This window comes from Petromyzon marinus, chromosome 75 (assembly GCF_048934315.1).
Source record: "Petromyzon marinus isolate PM22_M1 ecotype Great Lakes invasive population chromosome 75, UKy_Petmar_22M1.pri1.0, whole genome shotgun sequence".
Classification (NCBI taxonomy): domain Eukaryota; kingdom Metazoa; phylum Chordata; class Hyperoartia; order Petromyzontiformes; family Petromyzontidae; genus Petromyzon; species Petromyzon marinus.
The window spans coordinates 7,580,272-7,605,619 of NC_133741.1; the positions used below are offsets into that span (position 1 = coordinate 7,580,272).

Genomic DNA, 25,348 nt, shown 5'->3' on the forward strand with positions numbered 1-25,348 from the left:
CACAGGGCCTGGGGGACATCGTGGACAGTGAGTGGCTCGCCGGGGGCTCACCGGGGACTCACCGGGGCTCACCGGGGGCTCACCGGGGACTCACCGGGGACTCACAGGGCCTGGGGGACATCGTGGACAGTGAGTGGCTCGCCGGGGGCTCACCGGGGACTCACCGGGGCTCACCGGGGGCTCACCGGGGACTCACCGGGGACTCACAGGGCCTGGGGGACATCGTGGACAGTGAGTGGCTCGCCGGGGGCTCACCGGGGACTCACCGGGGGCTCACCGGGGACTCACCGGGGACTCACCGGGGACTCACCGGGGGCTCACCGGGGGCTCACCGGGGACTCACCGGGGACTCACAGGGCCTGGGGGACATCGTGGACAGTGAGTGGCTCGCCGGGGACTCACCGGGGACTCACCGGGGACTCACAGGGGACTCACCGGGGACTCACCAGGGACATCGTGGACAGTGAGTGACTCGCCGGGGACTCACCGGGGACTCACCGGGGACTCACCGGGACTCACCGGGGACATCGGGGACTCACAGGGGACTCACCGGGGACTCACCGGGGACATCGGGGACTCACAGGGGGCTCACCGGGGACTCACCGGGGACTCACCGGGACTCACCGGGGACTCACCGGGGACATCGGGGACTCACAGGGGACTCACCGGGGACTCACCGGGACTCACCGGGGACTCACTGGGGACTCACCGGGGACTCACAGGGCCTGGGGAACATCGTGGACAGTGAGTGGCTCACCGGGGACTCACCGGGGACTCACCGGGGACTCACAGGGCCTGGGGGACATCGTGGACAGTGAGTGGCTCGCCGGGGACTCACCGGGGACTCACCGGGGACTCACCGGGGACTCACCGGGGGCTCACCGGGGGCTCACAGGGGACTCACCGGGGACTCACCGGGGACATCATGGACAGTGAGTGGCTCGCCGGGGGCTCACCGGGGACTCACCGGGGACTCACCGGGACTCACCGGGGACATCGGGGACTCACAGGGGACTCACCGGGGACTCACCGGGGACATCGGGGACTCACAGGGGGCTCACCGGGGACTCACCGGGGACTCACCGGGACTCACCGGGGACATCGGGGACTCACAGGGGACTCACCGGGGACTCACCGGGACTCACCGGGGACTCACTGGGGACTCACCGGGGACTCACAGGGCCTGCGGAACATCGTGGACAGTGAGTGGCTCACCGGGGACTCACCGGGGACTCACTGGGGCTTACCGGGGACTCACCGGGGACAGTGAGTGGCTCGCCGGGACTCACCGGGGCTTACCGGGACTCACCGGGGACTCACCGGGGCCGGGTTCACCACAGCCTGTCTCTCCGTGTGTCTCACCCCCCTTGTCTCACCCCCTGTGTCTCTCCCCCCGTGTCTCACCCCCCGTGTCTCACCCCCCGTGTCTCTCTCCCCGTGTCTCTCTCCCCGTGTCTCCCCGTGTCTCCCCGTGTCTCTCTCCCCGTGTCTCCCCCCCCGTGTCTCTCTCCCCGTGTCTCCCCGTGTCTCACTCCCCGTGTCTCCCCGTGTCTCTCTCCCCACGTCTCTCTCCCCGTGTCTCCCCTCTTAAGACACATCAGCTCAATCTCGTTTGGAACCACACGGAACTAAATGTGTGTAACCACCACCACCATCATCACCACCACCATCACGATCATCATCACCAACATCATCACCACCAACATCATCACCACCATCATCATCACCACCACCATCATCATCATCACCGCCATCATCACCACCATCATCATCACCGCCACCATCACCATCATCACCACCATCATCATCATCACCACCAACATCATCACCACCAACATCATCACCACCAACATCATCACCAACATCATCATCACCATCATCATCATCACCACCACCATCATCATCACCATCATCATCATCACCACCACCATCACCATCATCACCACCACCATCATCATCATCACCGCCATCATCATCACCATCATCATCACCGCCACCATCACCATCATCACCACCACCATCATCATCACCACCATCATCATCACCGCCACCATCACGATCATCATCACCACCACCATCATCACCACCATCATCATCACCACCATCATCATCACTGCCACCATCACTACCATCACCACCATTACCGCCATCATCACCACCACCATCACGATCATCAACACCATCATCATCACCACCATCATCATCACCACCATCACCGTCATCACCATCACCACCATCACCACCATCACCACTGCCACCATCACTACCATCACCACCATTACCGCCATCATCACCACCACCATCACCACCACCATCATCACCACCACCATGGCGCCTGCAGCTGTTTTGCTCTATCCACTGCTGGTCTCTTGCTTGGCGCTGCTGCTAATGTGACCCACAGGCAATGCATAGCAGCTGTGTGGTGAGTCTCTGTGTGAGTCTCTGTGTGTCTGTGTGTGTGTGTGAGTCTCTGTGTGAGTGTGAGTCTCTGTGTGAGTGAGTGAGTCTCTGTGTGAGTGTGAGTCTCTGTGTGTGTGGTGCGTCTCTGTGTGAGTGTGAGTCTCTGTGTGTGTGGTGAGTCTCTGTGTGAGTGTCTGTGTGAGTCTCAGAGTGTGTGAGTCTCTGTGTGTGTGAGTCTCTGTGTGAGTGTCTGAGTGAGTCTCTGTGTGAGTGGTGAGTCTCTGTGTGAGTGGTGAGTCTCTGTGTTAGTGAGTCTCTGTGTGAGTGAGTCTCTACGTGTGTGTGTGAGTCTCTGTGTGAGTGTGAGTCTCTGTGTGTGTGGTGAGTCTCTGTGTGTCTGTGTGTGTGTGTGTGAGTCTCTGTGTGAGTGTGAGTCTCTGTGTGTGTGGTGCGTCTCTGTGTGAGTGTGAGTCTCTGTGTGTGTGGTGAGTCTCTGTGTGAGTGTGTCTCAGAGTGAGTGAGTCTCTGTGTGTGTGAGTCTCTGTGTGAGTGTCTGAGTGAGTCTGTGTGAGTGGTGAATCTCTGTGTGAGTGGTGAGTCTCTGTGTGATGAGTCTGTGTGAGTGAGTCTCTGTGTGAGTCTCTGTGTGTCTGTGTGTGTGTGAGTCTCTGTGTGAGTGTGAGTCTCTGTGTGAGTGAGTGAGTCTCTGTGTGAGTGAGTGAGTCTCTGTGTGAGTGAGTCTCTGTGTGAGTGTGAGTCTCTGTGTGTGTGGTGCGTCTCTGTGTGAGTGTGAGTCTCTGTGTGTGTGGTGAGTCTCTGTGTGAGTGTCTGTGTGAGTCTCAGAGTGTGTGAGTCTCTGTGTGTGTGAGTCTCTGTGTGAGTGTCTGAGTGAGTCTCTGTGTGAGTGGTGAGTCTCTGTGTGAGTGGTGAGTCTCTGTGTTAGTGAGTCTCTGTGTGAGTGAGTCTCTACGTGTGTGTGAGTCTCTGTGTGAGTGTGAGTCTCTGTGTGAGTGTGAGTCTCTGTGTGTGTGGTGAGTCTCTGTGTGTGTGTGTGAGGGTCTCTGTGTGAGTGTGAGTATCTGTGTGTGTGGTGCGTCTCTGTGTGAGTGTGAGTCTCTGTGTGTGTGGTGAGTCTCTGTGTGAGTGAGTCTCAGAGTGAGTGAGTCTCTGTGTGTGTGAGTCTCTGTGTGAGTGTCTGAGTGAGTCTGTGTGAGTGGTGAATCTCTGTGTGAGTGGTGAGTCTCTGTGTGATGAGTCTGTGTGAGTGAGTCTCTGTGTGAGTGAGTGTCTGTGTGAGTGAGTCTCTGTGTGAGTGTCTGTGTGAGTGAGTCTCTGTGTGAATGAGTGTCTGTGTGAGTGAGTCTCTGTGTGAGTGAGTCTCTGTGTGAGTCTCTGTGTGTGTGTGAGTCTCTGTGTGAGTGTGAGTCTCTGTGTGTGTGGTGAGTCTCTGTGTGAGTTTCTGTGCGAGTCTCAGAGTGAGTGAGTCTCTGTGTGTGTGAGTCTCTGTGCGAGTGTCTGAGTGAGTCTCTGTGTGAGTGGTGAGTCTCTGTGTGAGTCTCTGTGTGAGTGAGTCTCTGTGTGAGTGAGTCTCTGTGTGAGTGAGTCTCTGTGTGAGTGTCTGTGTGAGTGAGTCTCTGTGTGAGTGAGTCTCTGTGTGAGTGAGTCTCTGTGTGAGTCTCTGTGTGGGTGAGTCTCTGTGTGAGTGGTGAGTCTCTGTGTGAGTGGTGAGTCTCTGTGTGAGTGGCGAGTCTGTGTGGTGAGTCTCTGTGTGAGTGAGTCTCTGTGTGAGTGAGTCTCTGTGTGTGTGAGTCTGTGTGGTGAGTCTGTGTGGTGAGTCTCTGTGTGAGTGAGTCTCTGTGTGAGTGAGTCTCTGTGTGTGTGAGTCTGTGTGTGTGTGAGTCTCTGTGCGAGTGAGTGTCTGTGTGAGTGAGTCTCTGGGTGAGTGGTGAGTCTCTGTGTGAGTCTCTGTGTGAGTGAGTCTCTGTGTGAGTGAGTCTCTGTGTGAGTGAGTCTCTGTGTGGTGAGTGTCTGTGTGGTGAGTCTCTGTGTGAGTGAGTGTCTGTGTGTGTGGTGAGTCTCTGTGTGGTGAGTCTCTGTGTGAGTGGTGAGTCTCTGTGTGAGTGGTGAGTCTCTGTGTGAGTGGTGAGTCTCTGTGTGAGTGGTGAGTCTCTGTGTGTGGTGAGTCTCTGTGTGAGTGAGTCTCTGTGTGAGTGAGTCTCTGTGTGAGTGAGTCTCTGTGTGAGTGAGTCTCTGAGTGAGTGAGTCTCTGCGTGAGTGAGTCTCTGCGTGAGTGAGTGTCTGCGTGAGTGAGTCTCTGAGTGAGTTAGTTTCTGCGTGAGTGAGTGTCTGTGTGAATGAGTGAGTCTCTGTGTGAGTGAGTGAGTCTCTGTGTGAGTGAGTGAGTCTCTGTGTGAGTGAGTGAGTCTCTGTGTGAGTGAGTGAGTCTCTGTGTGAGTGAGTGTCTGTGTGAGTGAGTGTCTGTGTGAGTGAGTCTCTGTGTGAGTGAGTCTCTGTGAGTGAGTGAGTCTCTGTGTGAGTGAGTCTCTGTGTGAGTGAGTCTCTGTGTGTGGTGAGTCTCTCTGAGTCTCTGTGTGAGTGAGTTTCTGCGTGTGTGGTGAGTCTCTCTGTGTGTGGTGAGTCTCTCTGTGTGTGGTGAGTCTCTGTGCGAGTGAGTCTGTGTGAGTGAGTCTCTGTGCGAGTGAGCCTCTGTGTGAGTGAGTCTCTGAGTCTCTGAGTGTTTGAGTCTCTGTGTGAGTGTCTGTGTGTGTGAGTCTCTGTGTGAGTGAGTCTCTGCGCGAGTGAGTCTCTTTGTGAGTGAGTCTCTGTGTGTGAGTGAGTCTCTGTGTGTGTGGTGAGTCTCTGTGTGTGTGGTGAGTCTCTGTGTGTGTGGTGAGTCTCTGTGAGTCTGTGGGTCTCTGTGTGGTGAGTCTGTGGGTCTGCATGATGAGTCTGTGGGGCTCTGCAACTGCTTTGCCTGCACCCTGCTGTTGTGCCGCTGCTGCTGTTGCTGCTGCTGCTGTTGGTGGTGTTGGTGTTTGTGATGGTGGCGGTGACGGTTTTGATGGTGGTCAGGTAACCCCATGTCCCATTGCACGGTGGACTCCCCTGAATGGCTTCTTAGCTTGCAGCTTGGCATCATGCAGCTGAGCTTAGCACACGGTGGCCGTGTGGGTGGGTGGGTGGGGTTCACGGTGGCCGTGTGGGTGGGTGGGGTTCACAGTGGCCGTGTGGGTGGGTGGGGTTCACAGTGGCCGTGTGGGTGGGTGGGGTTCACGGCGGCCGTGTGGGTGGGTGGGGTTCACGGCGGCCGTGTGGGTGGGTGGGTGGGGTTCACGACGGCCGTGTGGGTGGGTGGGTGGGGTTCACGGTGGCCGTGTGGGTGGGTGGGTGGGGTTCACGGTGGCCGTGTTGGTGGGTGGGTGGGTGGGGTTCACGGCGGCCGTGTGGGTGGGTGGGTGGGGTTCACGGTGGCCGTGTGGGTGGGTGGGTGGGGTTCACGGTGGCCGTGTGGGTGGGTGGGGTTCACGACGGCCGTGTGGGTGGGTGGGGTTCACGGTGGCCGTGTGGGTGGGTTGGTGGGGTTCACGGTGGCCGTGTGGGTGGGTGGGTGGGGTTCACGGCGGCCGTGTGGGTGGGTGGGGTTCACGATGGCCGTGTGGGTGGGTGGGGTTCACGACGGCCGTGTGGGTGGGTGGGGTTCGCGGCGGCCGTGCGGGTGGGTGGGGTTCACGATGGCCGTGTGGGTGGGTGGGGTTCGCGGCGGCCGTGCGGGTTGACTCGGCACTAACCCAACCCCCACGTGACCCCCACGTGACCCCCACGTGACCCCCACGTGACCCCCACGTGACCCCCACGTGACCCCCACGTGACCCCCCCCCCCCTCAGATATCAAGGACCTTGAGAACAACAACTTCCGGCAGCTCCACGGGCCTGGGCAGGGCGACCAGCCGGCCCCCGCGGGGTCTTCGTCCGGGGCCGCCGCTACCTCCGTCTCCCGGCTTCACGAGCGGATCCTGGCCACGCCGGGCGGGGAGGAGGCCATCGAGAGGCTCAAGGTTCGCGAACCGGGCGCTGGTAGTGCTCGAGTGGCTGGCCAAGGGAAGGGAAGGGGGGGGGGGGTAAACTCGGTCCGATTCGAACGAAACTCGACCACGGGATTGTGCCGCCCCTAAGGAGTCGCTCCACCGAAAATCACCCGCGTGGGTCAAAGGGTCGACGCGTTTAGCCCCGTTTGTTTTGCGCGTGGCAACGTTGAGCCGCCCGGAAAAAAATAAAATATGTAAAACGCGTCATTTCCTTTCAGGTTCGTTCGGGTAAACTCGGTCCGATTAGAGCGAAACTCGACCACGGGATTGTGCCGCCCCTAAGGAGTCGCCCCACCGAAAATCACCCCCGTGGGTCAAAGGGTCGACGCGTTTAGCCCCGTTTGTTTTGCGCGTGGCAACGTTGAGCCGCCCGGAAAAAAAAAATATGTAAAACCCGTCATTTCCTTTCAGGTTCGTTCGGGTAAACTCGGTCCGATTAGAGCGAAACTCGACCACGGGATTGTGCCGCACGTACGGAGTCGCCCCACCGAAAATCACCCCGTGGGTCAAAGGGTCGATGCGTTTAGCCCCGTCTGTTTAGCGCGTGGCAACGTTGAGCCGCCCGGAAAAAAAATATATAAAACGCGTCATTTCCTTTCAGGTTCGTTCGGGTAAACTCGGTCCGATTAGAGCGAAACTCGACCACGGGATTGTACCGCCCCTAAGGAGTCGCCCCACCGAAAATCACCCGCGTGGGTCAAAGGGTCGACGCGCTTAGCCCCGCGTGTGATTGTCTGTAATGGTGGGGGGCCCGGTGCAACTCTAGCGTCGATCGCCCCATCCGAACAAAACTCGGCCCCAAGTGTTCCGTTGTCCGTACGGGGTGAGGTTGTGAAGGTTCGAGGCGGGACGCGACGTAGCCCGGAGAGGTGAAGTATGGCTTAATCGCCTCCCACCCCCCCTCCCGCCCGCTCCTTACCCACCCACCCACCCACCGTGCGATTCTCCGCACAGGAATCGGAAAAAATCATCGCTGAGCTCAACGAGACGTGGGAGGAGAAACTCCGTAAGACGGAGTCCATCCGCACTGAGAGGTGGGTGGGTGGGTGGGTGAGTGAGTGAGTGGGTGGGGTGGGTGAGTGGGTGGGTGAGTGACTGGGTGGGTGACTGGGTGGGTGCGTGGGTGAGTGGGTGAGTGCGTGGATGAGTGAGTGGGTGGGTGAGTGAGTGAGTGAGTGGGTGGGTGAGTGAGTGAGTGGGTGGGTGACTGAGTGGGTGGGTGAGTGGGTGGGTGCGTGGGTGGGTGGGTGGATGACTGGGTGGGTGAGTGAGTGGGTGAGTGCGTGGATGAGTGGGTGGGTGGGTGAGTGAGTGGGTGAGTGGGTGGGTGGGTGAGTGGGTGAGTGCGTGGATGAGTGAGTGGGTGGGTGGGTGAGTGGGTGAGTGAGTGCGTGGATGAGTGAGTGGGTGAGTGGGTGGGTGGGTGAGTGGGTGGGTGCGTGGGTGGGTGGATGACTGGGTGAGTGGGTGAGTGAGTGGGTGAGTGGGTGAGTGACTGGGTGAGTGAGTGGGTGAGTGGGTGAGTGACTGGGTGAGTGAGTGAGTGGGTGGGTGAGTGGGTGGGTGGGTGAGTGGGTGAGTGAGTGGGTGAGTGGGTGAGTGACTGGGTGAGTGAGTGGGTGAGTGGGTGAGTGACTGGGTGGGTGAGTGGGTGGGTGGGTGAGTGTTTGTGCGTCTTGGGGAGACAAAGGCGGCCGGGCGTGGTGGTGATGGTGGCGGTGACCACCCCCACCTCTGTTTGCGCCACAGCCGCAGCCTTCGCCGGCACCGCCTATCGCTGCTCCTTGCGAGCACTTGCCCCGGCGGTGCTGATCGAGGCTACCTGGGGGACCTTTGTATTTGTGTGTGCGCGTTGCAGGGAGGCGCTGCTGGCCGAGATGGGCGTCGCCATCCGGGAGGACGGAGGGACCCTGGGAGTGTTTACACCCAAGAAGGTGGGGGGGGAGGAGTGGGTGGGTTGGTGGGTGGGTGGTGGGCAGGCTGGGTGGGTGGGTGGTGGGGAGACTGTGTGGGTGGGTGTCGGGGAGACTGAGTGGGTGGGTGGGTGGATTGCAGGCTGGCTGGGTGGGTGGTGGGCAGGCTGTGTGGGTGGGTGGTGGGCAGGCTGTGTGGGTGGGTGGATTGCAGGCTGGGTGGGTGGGTGTTGGGGAGACTGAGTGGGTGGGTGGGTGGGTGGATTGCAGGTTGAGTGGGTGGGTGGTGGGCAGGCTGTGTGGGTGGGTGTTGGGGAGACTGAGTGGGTGGGTGGGTGGGTGGATTGCAGGTTGAGTGGGTGGGTGGTGGGCAGGCTGTGTGGGTGGGTGGTGGGGAGACTGAGTGGGTGGGTGGGTGGGTGGATTGCAGGCTGGGTGGGTGGGTGTCAGGGAGAGTGTGTGGGTGGGTGGGTGGATTGCAGGCTGGGTGGGTGGGTGTCGGGGAGACTGTGTGGGTGGGTGGGTGGATTGCAGGCTGTGTGGGTGGGTGGGTGGCGGTGGAGCGTTGGTGGTGGGGGGGGGGGTGGTGAGCAGGTGGGCGAGTGGGAGGGTGATGCTGCTGGGCCGTGTCCATCAAGCAGTGGATAGAGCGGCCGTGGTGTCAGCGTCTCCCCTCCCACCTGCAGACTCCCCACCTGGTCAACCTGAACGAGGATCCTCTCATGTCAGAGTGTCTCCTCTACTACATCAAGGGTGGCCTCACCAGGTGCTCACCCGCACGCTCACCCACTCACTCACCCACCCACTCACTCACTCACCCACTCACTCACCCACCCACTCACTCACCTACTCACCCACTCACCTACCCACTAACCCACCCACTCCCCTACTCACCCCAACCACTCACCTACTCATGCACCCACTCATGTACTCACCCACCCACTCACCCACCCACCCACTCGCTCACTCACTCACCTACCCACCCACTCATGCACTCACCCACCCACCTACTCACCCACCTACTCACCCCACCCACTCACCCACCTACTCACCCCACCCACTCACCCACCCACCCACTCACCCACCCACCCACCCACTCACCCACCCACCCACCCACTCACCCACCCACCCACTCGCTCACCTACTCACTCGCCCCAATCACCCACCCACTTACTAACCCACTCACTCATCCACCCACTCGCTCACCTACTCAATCGCCCCAATCACCCACCCACCCACTCACTCACCCACCCACCCACTCACTCACCCACTCACCCACTCACTCACCCACTCACTCACCCACTCACCCACCCACCCACTCACCCACTCACTCACCCACCCACTCACTCACCCACTCACCCACTCACTCACCCACTCACTCACTCACCCACTCACCCACCCACCCACTCATGCACTCACCCACCCACCCACCCACTCACTCACTCACTCACCCACCCACTCACTCACCCACCCACCCACCCACTCACCCACCCACCCACCCACTCACCCACTCCCCTACTCACCCCAACCACTCACTCACTCGCTCACCTACTCACTCGCCCCAATCACCCAGCCACTCACTAACCCTAACCACTCACCCGCTCACTCACTCACCTACCCACCCACTCATGCACTCACTCACCATTCCACTCACTCGCTCACTCACCTACCCACCCACTCATGCACTCACCCACCCACCCACTCGCTCACTCACTCACCTACCCACCCACTCATGCACTCACCCACCCACTCACCCGCTCATTCGCTCACTCACTCACCCACCCACCCACTCACTCACCCACTCACCTACCCACCCACTCATGCACTCACCCACCCACTCACCCGCTCAACTATCCACTCACCCACTTGCGCACACGCTCACCCGCTCAGCCACTCACCCGCCTGCTCCCAAACTCATTCACCCACTCACCTGCCCACTAACTAAACCACTGACCTACTCACCCGCTCACCCGCTCACTTGCCCACCCATTCACCCACCAACTCCTCCACCACACATCTCACTCACCCGCACAGTTAGCCGTTCACCCACTCATCAGCTCACCCAGTCACCCATCCACTCACACACTCACACACCCACTCATCCAATCACTCACTCATCCACTCACACACCCATCTCTCACCCGGTCACTCAGTCACTTACTCATCCGCTCACTCACTCCCCACTCACTCACTTACTTGCCCACTCACTCGCCCACTCACCCATCTCTCACCCTCTCACTCCTCACTCACTCACCCACTCACTCACCCACTCACTCACCCACCCACCCACTTACCCACCCACTCACCTGCTCATTCGCCCACACACTTGTCCACACACTGTGTGTGTGTGTCTGTGTGTGTCACCCTGTGTGTGTGTGTCACCCTCTGTGTGTCACTGTGTGTGTGTGTCACTGTGTGTGTGTCACTGTGTGTGTCACTGTGTGTGTGTGTGTCACTGTGTGTGTGTCACTGTGTGTGTGTGTCACTGTGTGTGTCACTGTGTGTGTGTCACTGTGTGTCACTGTGTGTGTCACTGTGTGTGTCACTGTGTGTGTGTGTCACTGTGTGTGTGTGTCACTGTGTGTGTGTGTCACTGTGTGTGTGTCACTGTGTGTGTGTCACTGTGTGTGTGTGTGTCACTGTGTGTGTGTCACTGTGCGTGTGTCACGGTGTGTGTGTCCCTGTGTGTGTGTGTGTGTCCCTGTGTGTGTGTGTGTCACTGTGTGTCACTGTGTGTGTCACTGTGTGTGTGTGTCACTGTGTGTGTGTGTCACTGTGCGTGTGTGTCACTGTGTGTGTGTCACTGTGTGTGTGTCACTGTGTGTGTCACTGTGTGTGTCACTGTGTGTGTGTCACTGTGTGTGTCACTGTGTGTGTGTCACTGTGTGTGTGTGTGTCACTGTGTGTGTGTGTCACTGTGTGTGTGTCACTGTGTGTGTGTGTCACTGTGTGTGTGTGTCACTGTGTGTGTCTCTGTGTGTGTGTCACTGTGTGTGTGTGTGTCACTGTGTGTGTGTGTGTCACTGTGTGTGTGTGTGTGTCACTGTGTGTGTGTGTGTCACTGTGTGTGTGTGTGTCACCGTGTGTGTGTGTATCACTGTGTGTGTCACTGTGTGTGTGTGTGTGTCACACTGTGTGTGTGTGTCACTGTGTGTGTGTGTCACTGTGTGTGTGTCACTGTGTGTGTGTCACTGTGTGTGTCACTGTGTGTGTGTCACTGTGTGTGTGTCACTGTGTGTGTGTGTGTCACTGTGTGTGTGTGTGTGTCACTGTGTGTGTGTGTGTCACTGTGTGTGTGTGTGTCACTGTGTGTGTGCCACTGTGTGTGTGTCACTGTGTGTGTGTCACTGTGTGTGTCACTGTGTGTGTGTCACTGTGTGTGTGTCACTGTGTGTGTGTCACTGTGTGTGTGTGTCACTGTGTGTGTGTCACTGTGTGTGTGTGTCACTGTGTGTGTCACTGTGTGTGTCACTGTGTGTGTGTCACTGTGTGTGTGTGTCACTGTGTGTGTCACTGTGTGTGTGTGTCACTGTGTGTGTGTCACTGTGTGTGTGTGTGTCACTGTGTGTGTCACTGTGTGTGTGTGTCACTGTGTGTGTGAGCAGGGTGGGGCGTGGTGATGCCACGGTGCGCCAGGACATCGTGCTGAGTGGACAGCACATCCTGGAGGAGCACTGTCTCTTCCACAGCCTCACACTGGCACATGGCACGGGTGAGTGGGTGGGTGAGTGGGTGAGTGGGTGAGTGGGTGAGTGGGTGAGTAAGTTGGTGGGTGAGTGAGTGGGTGAGTGGGTGGGTGGGTGAGTGAGTGAATGGGTGGGTTGGTGAGTGGGTGAGTGAGTGAGTGAGTGAGTGGGTGAGTGAGTGAGTGAGTTGGTGGGTGAGTGAGTGAGTGAGTGGGTGGGTGAGTGAGTGAGTGAGTGGGTGAGTGGGTGAGTGAGTGGGTGGGTGGGTGAGTGGGTGGGTGAGTGGGTGAGTGGGTGAGTGAGTGGGTGAGTGGGTGAGTGGGTGGGTGAGTGAGTGGGTGAGTGAGTGAGTGGGTGAGTGAGTGGGTGAGTGAGTGGGTGAGTGAGTGAGTGGGTGAGTGAGTGGGTGAGTGGGTGAGTGGGTGAGTGAGTGAGTGGGTGGGTGAGTGAGTGAGTGGGTGAGTGTGTGAGTGGGTGAGTGAGTGGGTGGGTGGGTGAGTGAGTGAGTGGGTGAGTGAGTGGACAGCACATCCTGGAGGAGCACTGTCTCTTCCACAGCCTCACACTGGCACATGGCACGGGTGGGTGGGTGAGTGGGTGGGTGAGTGGGTGGGTGAGTGGGTGATTGGGTGGGTGTGTGAGTGAGTGAGTGGGTGAGTGGGTGAGTGGGTGAGTGAGTGGGTGTGTGAGTGAGTGAGTGGGTGAGTGGGTGGGTGGGTGAGTGGGTGGGTGAGTGGGTGGGTGGGTGAGTGGGTGAGTGAGTGGGTGAGTGAGTGGACAGCACATCCTGGAGGAGCACTGTCTCTTCCACAGCCCCACACTGGCACATGACACGGGTGAGTGAATGAGTGGGTGAGTGAGTGGGTGAGTAAGTGGGTGGGTGGGTGAGTGGGTGGGTGAGTGAGTGGGTGTGTGAGTGAGTGAGTGAGTGGGTGAGTGAGTGGGTGAGTGGGTGAGTGGGTGAGTGGGTGAGTGGGTGAGTGGGTGAGTGTGTGAGTGGGTGAGTGAGTGGGTGGGTGGGTGGGTGGGTGGGTGAGTGAGTGAGTGAGTGGGTGGGTGGGTGAGTGAGTGGGTGGGTGGGTGGGTGAGTGAGTGGGTGGGTGGGTGGGTGGGTGGGTGAGTGAGTGAGTGAGTGAGTGGGTGAGTGAGTGGGTGAGTGAGTGGACAGCACATCCTGGAGGAGCACTGTCTCTTCCACAGCCTCACACTGGCACATGGCACGGGTGAGTGGGTGGGTGAGTGGGTGAGTGGGTGAGTGGGTGAGTGGGTGAGTAAGTTGGTGGGTGAGTGAGTGGGTGAGTGGGTGGGTGGGTGAGTGAGTGAATGGGTGGGTTGGTGAGTGGGTGAGTGAGTGGGTGAGTGAGTGAGTGGGTGAGTGAGTGAGTGAGTTGGTGGGTGAGTGAGTGAGTGAGTGGGTGGGTGAGTGAGTGAGTGAGTGGGTGAGTGGGTGAGTGAGTGGGTGGGTGGGTGAGTGGGTGGGTGAGTGGGTGAGTGGGTGAGTGAGTGGGTGAGTGGGTGAGTGGGTGGGTGAGTGAGTGGGTGAGTGAGTGAGTGGGTGAGTGGGTGAGTGAGTGGGTGAGTGAGTGAGTGGGTGAGTGAGTGGGTGAGTGGGTGAGTGGGTGAGTGAGTGAGTGGGTGGGTGAGTGAGTGAGTGGGTGAGTGTGTGAGTGGGTGAGTGAGTGGGTGGGTGGGTGAGTGAGTGAGTGGGTGAGTGAGTGGACAGCACATCCTGGAGGAGCACTGTCTCTTCCACAGCCTCACACTGGCACATGGCACGGGTGGGTGGGTGAGTGGGTGGGTGAGTGGGTGGGTGAGTGGGTGATTGGGTGGGTGTGTGAGTGAGTGAGTGGGTGAGTGGGTGAGTGGGTGAGTGAGTGGGTGTGTGAGTGAGTGAGTGGGTGAGTGGGTGGGTGGGTGAGTGGGTGGGTGAGTGGGTGGGTGGGTGAGTGGGTGAGTGAGTGGGTGAGTGAGTGGACAGCACATCCTGGAGGAGCACTGTCTCTTCCACAGCCCCACACTGGCACATGGCACGGGTGAGTGAATGAGTGGGTGAGTGAGTGGGTGAGTAAGTGGGTGGGTGGGTGAGTGGGTGGGTGAGTGAGTGGGTGTGTGAGTGAGTGAGTGAGTGGGTGAGTGAGTGGGTGAGTGGGTGAGTGGGTGAGTGGGTGAGTGGGTGAGTGGGTGAGTGTGTGAGTGGGTGAGTGAGTGGGTGGGTGGGTGGGTGGGTGAGTGAGTGAGTGAGTGGGTGGGTGGGTGAGTGAGTGGGTGGGTGGGTGGGTGAGTGAGTGGTGTGGGTGGGTGGGTGGGTGAGTGAGTGAGTGAGTGGGTGAGTGAGTGGGTGAGTGAGTGGACAGCACATCCTGGAGGAGCACTGTCTCTTCCACAGCCTCACACTGGCACATGGCACGGGTGAGTGGGTGGGTGAGTGAGTGAGTGGGTGAGTGAGTGAGTGAGTGTGTGAGTGGGTGAGTGGGTGAGTGAGTGGGTGGGTGGGTGGGTGGGTGTGAGTGAGTGAGTGAGTGGGTGAGTGAGTGAGTGGGTGAGTGAGTGAGTGAGTGGGTGAGTAGCCTGGGGCTTACAGCTTCCCACACCTCACCGCCACGCTCCCACGCCCCCTTCATTCTTTTGTTCAAAAGGAGACCTACACTTTGGGCTCGCCTTCCCATCAACCGGAGGCGAGGAATGGTGGTCGTGGTTACTTATGCCCCCACCGAAGATGAACATCCGTGGAGGGATGCAGGCAAAGCCGATGAGTCAGATGCCTTCTATGACCTCCTGTCACAGGTGCTGGCTAAAGTGGCCCCTCGGGATAGAGTCATCATGTTGGGTGACTTCAATGCCCGAGTTGGTCATGATACTGGCACCTGGTCTGGAGTGATTGGAGGGCATGGGCCAGATCAGCTCAATAACAACGGTAGGAGGCTGCTAGATTTTGTGCAGCCCATGGGCTTGTAATTACCAACACGCTGTTCCGGCATCGGCGCATCCACACAACATCATGGATGCATGCCGGGTCCAAGCAAGAACATCTGCTGGACTACATAGTGATGGACCAGCGAATGCGAGCCCATGTCCTTGACACCAGGACCTACCGTGGAGCTGATCTGCCCTCTGACCATCGACTAGTCATCTGGGTGTACACCCAGGACCCCATTCCAACATAAAGTGGCCTGGTCTCAGTTATCTGATGAAAGTTGCAAGCGAGAATTTTATCATCGCTTGCGGCTGGGATTGGCATCGTCCCCGACTCCTCCTGATGTCGAGGGTAAATGGGCGAGGTTTAGGACTGTGACTCATGCAGCTGCAATGGCTGCTTTGGGTACGCGGTCCAGACCTCCCCAGAGACCCTGGCTGACAGAGGAGGTGTTCAGGATGGTTGAGAAAAAGCGACAGGCCCACTGTCATCGGCTACAGAATCCCACGTCAGAGAATGAGGAGGATTACCGCAGCCTTCGCTCGGAGGTTCGGAGAGCCGTGAGGCGCTGCAAGGATGGGTGGTGGTCGCGGGTTGCTGAGGAGATGGAGTCTGCCTCAGTGGCCCGTGATCACAAATCTCTATTTAACTCCATCAAAAAAGTAACCTGCAGCGCCACACCTATTACCATCATTAGGGGAAAAAACGGTGATCCAATCTCCGACCCCCAGGAACAGGTTCGCAGATTTGCTGAGCATTTCTGTGAGGTCCTGGGGGAGGGAAAATCCCTCAGCCAGGAAAACATCGTGGCACAAAGTGAGGATGACCCTGCTGAGGCTGCGGTGCCTCAAATATTGGAAGAAGTCACCCCCTAGTGGCTGGCTGAGGTGCCATCTGCTGAGGAAGTATTGAAGGCGATCCGGAGTCTGAGACCAGGAAAGGCAGCGGGCAGAGATGATCTCCCAAGCGAAATGCTGAGGGAGGGTGGCGTTTGTGCACAGACTGCCCTATATGACATCATAACAACAGTCTGGACCACTGGACGGGTTCCGCGGGATTGGAAGGATGCCCTGGTGGTCCCCCTTTTTAAGAAGGGGGACCGCACAGACTGTAACAACTACAGGGGCATCTCACTCCTCAGTGTGCCGGGAAAGGTCCTGGCAAGGATTATTCAGCATCGCCTTGCCAGGCACGCTGAGGAGAGGCTTGCGGAGCCCCAATGCGGTTTCAGGAAAGGGCGGTCCTGCACAGATGCCATATTTTCTGTCCGTCTGCTACAGCAGAGGTGTAGGGAATTCCAACAAGACCTACATCTCTGCTTTATTGACCTGGTCAAGGCCTATGATACCATCAGTAGGCCTGGGCTCTGGGTCGTTCTTCGTGCTTTTGGAGTACCTGACCCTCTGCTCACGATCATTAAGGACCTTCATGATGGTGAGCGGGCCCGGGTAAAACTACGTGGCCGGGAGTCAGAGCCATTCCCTGTACACCTTGGGGTGCGACAGGGATGTCCTCTGGCTCCCACATTATTTAACATCTATTTTGACCACGTAGTTCGTGAAGCCTTCAATAGCTGTACCGGGGGAATCTCCATATGGTACAGATATAATGGGAGGCTAATCGATGCCCGGGTGCGGTCAAGGGATGGCTCCCTATTGCTCAACCACGTTATGTATGCTGATGATTTGGTAATAGCTGCTCAGTCAGAGGAGGAGTTGGAGACGCTGCTGCTGAGACTGGAGCATGCCACTAAGAGGTGGGGCCGTACCATCAGCGCCACCAAAACTAAGCACCTGCCTGGGTATTTTGTACCATCGGACACTCCACCCCCACAACTCCCAATCGGTGATGGGGCAGTTGTGGAGAGAGTGGAGAGTTTCCCATACCTGGGCAGTGTGCTTATGACTGGCTCCAGTTTAACAGCAGAGGTCTCACTCCGAATCAGTCGAGCGGCAATATCTTTTCATCGGTTACGTAACGCTGTGTGGAAGCTACCTGGTCTGTCGCTCCGCACTAAGCTTCAGGTCTTCTCGGCCACGGTCATTCCCTCCCTTCTCTACGCTTGCGAAACGTGGACCCCCCTAATGGAACATCTTCGCCGGTTAGAAACATTTAGGCTGGCCTGCCTACGATCCATCCTGGGTTTAACCAGACTGGATTGTGTGAGGAGCTCACAAATCCTTGAAAGATCTGGGCAGGGTCCCATCGGTGAGCTCCTCCGGCAGGCAAGGCTGCGATGGCTGGGTCATGTAGCCCGCATGCCCAGCCACCGCATGCCGAAACAGCTTTTGTTTGGCCGGATTGAGGGGGCTAAGCGGGCGCGGCACGGGCTAGAGAAGAGATGGAGTGATGTGGTACAGGAGGACGTGGAGCTGAGTGGACTTGCCGATGACTGGTACCAGCGGTGTCAAGATCGGCCTCTGTGGAGGAGGCTCGTGAAGGATGCTACTGGACAGTTGGAGGCAGTCGCCCTCCAACAACAACGGAGGGCGGAGGAGCGACGCTCAGAACAACGAGCGGAGCGCCGGGTGGCTAAAGCACAGCAGGTTGGCACAGTAGGGGGCACAGGTGGTGCATCAGCCAGTCATCTCAGTCAGTCGACCCGTGGCACCTGGGTCTGCCCAGTGACCTCCTGCCAGCGGGCGTTCGACACTTCACGTGGCCTCACGGTGCACATAGCCTGGCACGAGCGTCGTGGTGACGTCACCGCCACTTAGTGGCGAATGGCGGTTGTTGTTGTTGTTGAGTGGGTGAGTGAGTGAGTGAGTGGGTGAGTGAGTGGGTGAGTGTTTGAGTGGGTGAGTGAGTGGGTGGGTGGGTGGGTGAGTGAGTGAGTGAGTGGTGAGTGGGTGAGTGAGTGGGTGAGTGGGTGAGTGAGTGGGTGGGTGAGTGAGTGGGTGAGTGAGTGGGTGAGTGAGTGGACAGCACATCCTGGAGGAGCACTGTCTCTTCCACAGCCTCACACTGGCACATGGCACGGGTGGGCGGGGGGTGGGCGGGGGGTGGGCGGGCGGCTGAGTTTGTGAGTGGGTGAGTGAGTGGGTGTGTGAGTGGGTGTGTGAGTGAGTGGTTGGGTGAGTGGGTGGGTGAGTGAGTGAGTGGGTGGGTGAGTGGGTGGGTGGGTGAGTGAGTGAGTGGGTGGGTGAGTGAGTTTGTGAGTGGGTGGGTGAGTGGTTGAGCGTGCAGGTGAGTTTGTGAGTGAGCGGGTGAGTGGGTGAGTGAGTGGGTGAGTTTGTGAGTGGGTGGATGAGTGCGTGAGTGGGTGAGTGAGTGGGTGAGTGAGTGAGTGAGTGGGTGAGTGGGTGAGTGAGTGGTTGAGTGGGTGGGTGAGTAAGTGAGTGGGTGAGTGGGTGAGTGAGTGGTTGAGTGAGTGGTTGAGTGGGTGGGTGAGTGAGTGGGTGGGTGAGTGAGTGAGTGGGTGGGTGAGTGAGTGAGTGGGTGGGTGAGTGAGTGAGTGGGCGGGTGAGTGGGCGGGTGAGTGGGCGGGTGAGTGGGCGAGTGAGTGGGTGGTGGGTGGGTGAGTGGGTGGGTGAGTGGGTGGGTGAGTGATTGGGTGACCCCGTGTATGACCCCATGACCCCATGTTTGACCCCATGTTTGACCCCGCATGTGACCCCGCATGTGACCGCACGTGTGACCCCATGACCCCGCGTGTGATCCCTTGTCTGACCCTGCGTGTGACCCCATGTGTGACACCATGACCCGCGTGTGACCCCGTGTGTGACCCCATGACCGCGCGACCCCGTAGAGGTGACGCTGGAGAGTTGTTGTGGGGCCGACTCCTACGTCAATGGGCGGCAGGTGACGGAGCCTGTGGTGCTGAGGTCTGGTGAGTTAAACAACAAAGACAAAGATCCCCCATATAGCCTTAACAGACTGTAGGGGCAAGTGCTGTTAGCGAGCAGCACCCTATGAAGGCCGGAACGGTACACGAGGGGGTGGGTGGCCAGCACCACGCCCGACCGCCTTTGTCTCCCCAGTGGCAATGTTTACTACACACCGCACCAGGTACGCATTTGAGGCCGAGTCGACCTAGGGGAGGCCCGGGACCGGTTCAGATAATCGTCACTGGTGTTGGCCGTGAGCGGGAATCGAACCCGGGTCGCCAGGTTCATAGCGCAGCGTAGCGCTAACCGCTACACTATCGCTCCCCACCAGTGGACAGTCGAAACACACACACACGCACACACACACAGACACACACGCACACACACACACACCTACACACACACACACCCACACAAACACATACACCTACACACACACACCCACACACACACACACCCACCCACACACCCAACCACCCACACAGCCACCCACTCACTCACTCATCCACCCACTCACTCACCCACCCACACACCCACACACACACATCCACACACACACCCACTCACTCACTCATCCACCCACTCACTCACCCACCCACACACCCACACACACACACACATCCACACACACACACACCTACACACCCACCCACACACCCACCCACACACCCACTCACACACACACCCACCCACACACCCACACACCCACTCACACACCCGCTCACACACCCACCCACACACCCACACACCCACTCACTCGCCCAACAATTCACCTACCCACACACACACACACCCATACAACAACAACACACACCCACACACCCACTCACACCCCTACGCACCCACACACACACCCACACACACACACACCCACACACCCACTCACACACCCACACACACACCCACACCCACACCCCCACCCACACACACATCCACACACCCACCCACACACCCACACACCCACCCACCCACACACCCACACACACACACACACCCACCCACACACCCACTCACACACCCACCCACCCACACACCCACACACCCACACACCCACACACACACACACATCCACACAGACACACCTACACACCCACCCACACACCCACACACCCACCCACACACCCACCCACACACCCACCCACTCACACACCCACACACCCACATACCCACCCACACACCCACTCACACACCCACTCACACACCCACACACCCACTCACTCACCCAACAATTCACCTACCCACACACACACACCCACTCACTCACCCAACAATTCACCTACCCACACACACACACAAAACTCCCCCGGGTAACCCACACAGCACTGCAGGGCCAAGTGCTGTTAGCGAGCAGCAGCAGCAGCAGCAGCCCCAGCAGCAGCAGCAGCGCCTGTGAAGGCCGACACGGCTCGGCGCCTTTGTCCTTCCCCACCCACTAATCCACCCACTCACTCACTCATCCACCCACCCACTAATCCACCCACCCACTCACTCACTCACCCACCCACTAATCCACCCACTCACTCACTCATCCACCCACCCACTAATCCACCCACCCACTCACTCACCCACCCACTCACTCATCCACCCACTCACTCATCCACCCACCCACTAATCCATCCACCCACTAATCCACCCACTCACTCACACACTCATCCACCCCACTCATCCACCCCACTCACCCACACACCCACTCACTCATCCACCCACTCACTCACACACTCATCCACCCACCCACTAATCCACCCACTCACCCATCCACTCACTCATCCACCCACCCACTAATCCACCCACGCACTCACCCACCCACTCACTCATCCACCCACCCACTCATCCTCCCACTCACTGACTCACCCACACGCCCACACACTTAGCCAACAATTCGCCTACCCACCCACCTACTCATCCACCCACTCACTCATCCACCTACCCACTAATCCAACCACTCACTCACTCATCCACCCACACACCCACACACCCACTCACTCATCCACCCACCCACTCATCCTCCCACTCACTGACTCACCCACACACCCGCACACCCACTCACTTACCCAACAATTCACCTACCAACCCACCTACTCATCCACCCACTCACTCATCCACCCACCCACTAATCCACCCACTCACTCATCCACCCACTCACCCACACACCCACTCACTCATCCACCCACCCACTAATCCACCCACTCAATGACTCACCCACACACCCACACACTTAGCCAACAATTCGCCTACCCACCCACCTACTCATCCACCCACTCACTCATCCACCCACCCACTAATCCACCCACTCACTCACTCATCCACCTACACACCCACACACCTACTCACTCATCCACCCAACCACTCATCCTCCCACTCACTGACTCACCCACACACCCACACACTTAGCCAACAATTCGCCTACCCACCCACCCACTAATCCACCCACTCACTTACTCATCCACCCACTCACCCACCCACTCATCCATCCACCCACCCACTCATCCTCCCACTCACTGACACTGACTCACCCACACACCCGCACACCCACTCACTTACCCAATAATTCACATACCGACCCACCTACTCATCCACCCACTCACTCATCCACCCACCCACTAATCCGCCCACTCACTCACTCATCCACCCACTCACCCCCACACCCACACACCCACTCACTCATCCACCCACCCACTAATCCACCCACTCACTCACTCATCCACCCGCTCACCCACACACCCACTCACTCATCCACCCACCCACTAATCCACCCACTCACTGACTCACCCACACACCCACACACTTAGCCAACAATTCACCTACCGACCCACCTACTCATCCACCCACCCACTCACTCATCCACCCACTAATCCACCCACTCACTCATCCACCCACTCACCCACACACCCACTCACTTATCCACCCACCCACTAATCCACCCACTCACTCACTCATCCACCCAACTCACCCACACACCCACCGACTCATCCACCCACCCGCTCATCCACTCACCCAGGAAGTCACGGGACAGACGCAGATGCAATGGGTTGACTGCTGAGCCAGGCTAGGTGAACGAGGTCACGGGACAGACCCAGATGCTGGGTGGGTTCACGGTGGCCGTGTCTCCGTCCGGGTTCACGGTGGCTGTGTCTCTGTGTCTGTTCACGGTGGTCGTGTCTCTGTGTCTGTTCACGGTGGCCGTGTCTCCGTCCGGGTTCACGGTGGCCGTGTCTCTGTGTCTGTTCACGATGGCCGTGTCTCTGTGTCTGTTCACAGTGGCCGTGTCTCTGTGCGGGTTCACGGTGGCCGTGTCTCTGTGTCTGTTCACGGTGGCCGTGTCTCTGTGTTCACGATGGCCGTGTCTCTGTGTCTGTTCACGATGGCCGTGTCTCTGTGCGGGTTCACGATGGCCGTGTCTCTGTGTCTGTTCACGGTGGCCGTGTCTCTGTTCACGGTGGCCGTATCTCTGTGTCTGTTCACGGTGGCCGTGTCTCTGTGTCTGTTCACGATGGCCGTGTCTCTGTGTCTGTTCACGATGGCCGTGTCTCCTGTGCGGGTTCACGGTGGCCGTGTCTCTGTGTCTGTTCACGGTGGCCGTGTCTCTGTTCACGGTGGCCGTATCTCTGTGTCTGTTCACGGTGGCCGTGTCTCTGTTCACGGTGGCCGTGTCTCTGTTCACGGTGGGCGTGTCTCTGTTCACGGTGGCCGTGTCTCTGCGCCTGTTCACGATGGCCGTGTCTTCTTGCGGGTTCACGATGGCCGTGTCTCTGTGTTCACGTTGGCCGTGTCTCTGTGTTCACGATGGCCGTGTCTCTGTGTTCACGTTGGCCGTGTCTCTGTGTTCACGATGGCCGTGTCTCTGTGTTCACGATGGCCGTGTCTCTGTGTTCACGATGGCCGTGTCTCTGTGTTCACGTTGGCCGTGTCTCTGTGTTCACGATGGCCGTGTCTCTGTGTTCACGTTGGCCGTGTCTCTGTGTTCACGATGGCCGTGTCTCTGTGTTCACGTTGGCCGTGTCTCTGTGTTCACGATGGCCGTGTCTCTGTGTTCACGTTGGCCGTGTCTCTGTGTTCACGATGGCCGTGTCTCTGTGTTCACGTTGGCCGTGTCTCTGTGTTCACGATGGCCGTGTCTCTGTGTTCACGATGGCCATGTCTCTGTGTTCACGATGGCCGTGTCTCTGTGTTCACGATGGCCGTGTCTCCGTGTCTGTTCACGGTGGCCGTGTCTCTGTGCGGGTTCACGGTGGCCGTGTCTCTCTGTCTGTTCACGGTGGCCGTGTCTCTGTGTTCACGATGGCCGTGTCTCTGTGTCTGTTCACGATGGCCGTGTCTCTGTGTCTGTTCACGGTGGCCGTGTCTCTGTTCACGGTGGCCGTGTCTCTGTTCACGGTGGCCGTATCTCTGTGTCTGTTCACGGTGGCCGTGTCTCTGTTCACGGTGGGCGTGTCTCTGTTCACGGTGGCCGTGTCTCTGCGCCTGTTCACGATGGCCGTGTCTTCTTGCGGGTTCACGATGGCCGTGTCTCTGTGTCTGTTCACGATGGCCGTGTCTCCGTGCGAGTTCACGGTGGCCGTGTCTCTGTGTTCACGTTGGCCGTGTCTCTGTGTTCACGATGGCCGTGTCTCTGTGTTCACGTTGGCCGTGTCTCTGTGTTCACGATGGCCGTGTCTCTGTGTTCACGATGGCCGTGTCTCTGTGTTCACGATGGCCGTGTCTCTGTGTTCACGATGGCCGTGTCTCTGTGTTCACGATGGCCGTGTCTTCTTGCGGGTTCACGATGGCCGTGTCTCTGTGTCTGTTCACGGTGGCCGTGTCTCTGTGTTCACGATGGCCGTGTCTCTGTGTCTGTTCACGATGGCCGTGTCTCTGTGTCTGTTCACGGTGGCCGTGTCTCTGTTCACGGTGGCCGTGTCTCTGTTCACGGTGGCCGTATCTCTGTGTCTGTTCACGGTGGCCGTGTCTCTGTTCACGGTGGGCGTGTCTCTGTTCACGGTGGCCGTGTCTCTGCGCCTGTTCACGATGGCCGTGTCTTCTTGCGGGTTCACGATGGCCGTGTCTCTGTGTCTGTTCACGATGGCCGTGTCTCTGTGTCTGTTCACGATGGCCGTGTCTCTGTGTCTGTTCACGATGGCCGTGTCTCCGTGCGAGTTCACGGTGGCCGTGTCTCTGTGTTCACGTTGGCCGTGTCTCTGTGTTCACGATGGCCGTGTCTCTGTGTTCACGATGGCCGTGTCTCTGTGTTCACGATGGCCGTGTCTCTGTGTTCACGATGGCCGTGTCTCTGTGTTCACGATGGCCGTGTCTCTGTGTTCACGATGGCCGTGTCTTCTTGCGGGTTCACGATGGCCGTGTCTCTGTGTCTGTTCACGATGGCCGTGCTCTGTGTTCACGATGGCCGTGTCTCCGTGCGAGTCACGGTGGCCGTGTCTCTGTGTTCACGGTGTCCGTGTCTCTGCGCCTGTTCACGGTGTCCGTGTCTCCGCTCGGTCTCACGTCGGCCGTCGGTCCCCTCCCCCACCGCAAGGCCACCGCATCATCCTGGGAAAGAACCACGTCTTCCGCTTCACTCACCCGGAGCAGGCGAGGGCTGAGCGCGGGAGGAGCGTGGCCTGGGATGCGGCCGCCGGCGGCGGCGGCGGAGGCGGTGGAGCCGGCCCTCCGCCCTCGGAGCCGCCTGATTGGAGCTTCGCTCAGAGGGAGCTGCTGGACAAGCAGGGAATCGACATGAAGCAGGAGATGGAGCAGAGGTGGGGAGCGCCGTGGAGCGTTGGTGGGTGGGGGGGGTAGCGGTGGTGGGGGGGAGCGTGGGGGGGGGGGGGGGGAGTTGGAGTGTGGGGAGCGGTAGTGTAGGCGTGTGTGTGTGTGTATGTGTGTGTATGTGTGTGTCTGTGTGTGTATGTGTGTCTGTGTGGGGAGCGGTGGTGCAGCGGTGTGTATGTGTGTTTGTGTATATTGTGTGTGTGTCTGTGTGTGTGTGTCTGTGTGTGTGTGTCTGTGTGTGTGTGTCTGTGTGTGTGTGTGTATGTATGTGTGTCTGTGTGTGGGGAGCGGTGGTGTTGCGGTGTGTGTCTGTGTGTGTGTGTGTATATTAGTGTATGTGTGTGTATGTGTGTGTCTGTGTGTGTGTATGTATGTGTTTTCTGTGTGTGGGGAGCGGTGGTGTAGCGGTGTGGTGTGTGTGTACGTGTGTGTGTGTCTGTGTGTGTATGTATCTGTGTCTGTGTGTGGGGAGCGGTGGTGTAGCGGTGTGTGTGTGTATCTGTGTGTATGTATGTGTCTGTATGTGTGTACGTGTGTCTGTGTGTGGGGGAGCGGTGGTGTAGCGTGTGTATGTGTGTGTGTGTACGTGTGTGTGTGTCTGTGTGTGTGTATGTATGTGTGTCTGTGTGTGGGAGCGGCGGTGTTGCGGTGTGTATGTGTGTGTGTGTACGTGTGTGTATGTATGTGTCTGTGTATGTGTGTACGTGTGTATGTGTGTGGGGAGCGGTGGTGTAGCGGTGTGTGTGTGTATGTGTGTGTATCTGTGTGTATGTATGTG

The 25,348-nt window shown here is 58.5% G+C and overlaps 1 pseudogene; it reads left to right on the forward strand.

Annotated features, from left to right (window-relative positions):
- The window catches only part of LOC116938361 (kinesin-like protein KIF1B), a 102,614-nt pseudogene that overhangs the window by 64,717 nt on the left and 12,549 nt on the right, over positions 1–25,348 (forward strand).